Consider the following 2,500-nt stretch of genomic DNA (forward strand, 5'->3'; position numbering starts at 1 on the left):
TCAATACATAATTAAATTGTAAGTCATTCCTTGAATCTTCACATGCAATTAATATTTAGGCAACACAGAATGAACTGTGTATATATAATGTACGGGTCACAAAGAATGATATGTGACAATATAATTATCATAGAGCTTTTTTGTCTATCACATTCAAGTAAAATTTACATTTCCTTTTGTGTATAGCCAAACAAAGCTATTTTTTCATGAATAGACTATCTTCATGATAACAATCTATGTAACTGTTCACAATCAGATATGTGTGACTTGTATTTATAGATATGTTCACTAATGAGTAGTTCATGCAGAGTCCCTCTAAGATATGAACCAGAGAAACTATGGATATTACTGAATACCAACACATCTTCCCCTGTTAAGTCATTCATCCCATTCATACCTCTCTTTCAACATTTACCACAAGGAAATATGAATCCAATTGGGAATATCCCTGTCATATCACCATAAAAACAATAATCAAACAACACTTACAAATTTGTCCCTGTATTGAGACTGATAAATCTCACGATTTTCTACATTTAATTCCTTTCCACCGAAATCCTATAAAGGACATATAATGAGCAATGAGGGGAAGATATGACATTATGGAAGGATGACAGAAAGAAGAGAAATGAGAGAGAGTGAGAGAAAAGAAAATATGTATAAAGTGTGAGGAAAAAACACACATGATTTAAACTCCAACTCACTGAGCAGTTAAAGCTTCTTTCACAGTATCAAGGCACAGGCATCTTTCCTCAAATCTAAACAAGGTCAACCCTAACCTTCCATCAAATGACCTAACTTGCCTCAGAGCTGAGACTCATTAATTCCCTAAATAAGCAATTTTTTCCCTCAAACTTGAAACAGATTATTTCCCCCTTCAAGCAAATTTTTCTTTTTCTTTTTTTTCTATTTTTTTAGAATCAAAGCATAATATCATCCCTTATCCACTCCAAAAGCAATACCAATGGAACCTTTCTACAATTTTTCCTATCCTTAGCACAGCCAACCACAGGCTCCTTTTAGATGGCAGTCACACAAGTGTTTTTTCAATGATAAGTTGGTAGTAACTTCAACTTTTCAACTTCCCTCATCTTCCAAGCATGCATAATCTACTACTTAGTAGCAAGTAGAAGCAGACAATATGTATGGTGCAGAATCAGTGAGCATGCATGGTAAGAGAGTTAGTAGAAAAGAATAATCAACTACACAAAAAATATTAATCATGTACATTTCAATTGATATGATTTTTAAATAGACATTGCATTTTATATCCTTATATTTCTCAAGCGACTGTTAATTTTACATGGAAATCCATTTGATGTCATGATGTCCATGATGTCATCAATGTTTACATACATGTGGCTGCCAAATTCCTCAAAGGAGCTTGTGTATATTTAACCTCCTAACAAAGTTCTTGCAGCAGATTATGAAACACACTTTGACTATTTCTTTTCTGCAGCCATAAACAAACCCCCATTAATTGTTCAAATAATCATTGAACCTCCATATCTAGCGGTAATGACAAGTAACTTGCAAGGAGGGACGTGCAGGCAACTGTTATAAGGCCCACAGATAACATCAAATGGTGGATCATATCACAAAAGGTTTGCTGAAAAAAGCACTCATGTGACCATGCCTTTACATTCCTAGTAACAAACAAATGTGTGAGGTTTTCCCCTACACACAAACCATATATGCAAAGCATATATGTCAAATATCCATCAAGATTGCAACCTTAACATAAACTCAAATACTTTGCCACTGCACTTGATCATCTTTAACAATGTATACTGACGAAAAAAGATTATTAAGGTTAATACTGTAAAACATCTGTTCATAAACTTCGCAGTCCAGAGTTTACTAGACACTGGTTCTGCAAGTTTACATACAGTTCCATAAATAAATAAACTCTAGCTAAGTAATACAGCCATATCCTAAAAAAGGATTCAACATTAACTTGCTGTTTATGACAACAAATAAGTAAATGATGACAGGCAAAAAAAAAAAAAAAAAAAAAAAAAAAAAACATTTTTTAAATTGCGTATGAAATTTAAAAATGAATAAAAAAAAAATAAAAAAAAACACCACCATAAAATACAATTATCTTTTTATAAATACATATAAATACATGAAAAAGATTTGTTTGGTTAGAATATATAAAAACACTGAATTCCTTAATTTAAGATTATGAAACTAAAGAGAGCATTTAGTATTTGTGACCCACAACAAACGATACAACTTATGGCCTTTATCTTTGGCTGCATGACCAAAGAACTGTGTTTTGTGACTTACCTTTTAAACTGAACTAACGATGCAATAATAGGACTTCCAACACGTGGACAAATGAAAGCTGAGCTGGGTTTGCGAACTGGATTATACACCAGCAGAGTATATGAACTAACATATAACATTAAAGCCTGTTGCATCTTTTCATTAAAAAATCAGTATATGGATTAATTATAACTAAAATGAAAAACACCTGCAATAAATACAGATATAT

The 2,500-nt window shown here is 32.3% G+C and overlaps 1 protein-coding gene across 1 annotated transcript in view; it reads right to left on the reverse strand.

Moving 5' to 3' along the window:
• Positions 1 to 2,500, reverse strand: part of Rassf (Ras association family member) — a 13,778-nt gene that overhangs the window by 877 nt on the left and 10,401 nt on the right. Inside the window, exon 10 of the mRNA XM_027373982.2 lies at positions 1 to 2,500. This exon is cut by the window's left edge and continues 877 nt beyond it; it is cut by the window's right edge and continues 321 nt beyond it. The gene's annotated coding sequence lies outside the window, so the exon portion shown is untranslated.

This window comes from Penaeus vannamei, chromosome 37 (assembly GCF_042767895.1).
Source record: "Penaeus vannamei isolate JL-2024 chromosome 37, ASM4276789v1, whole genome shotgun sequence".
Classification (NCBI taxonomy): domain Eukaryota; kingdom Metazoa; phylum Arthropoda; class Malacostraca; order Decapoda; family Penaeidae; genus Penaeus; species Penaeus vannamei.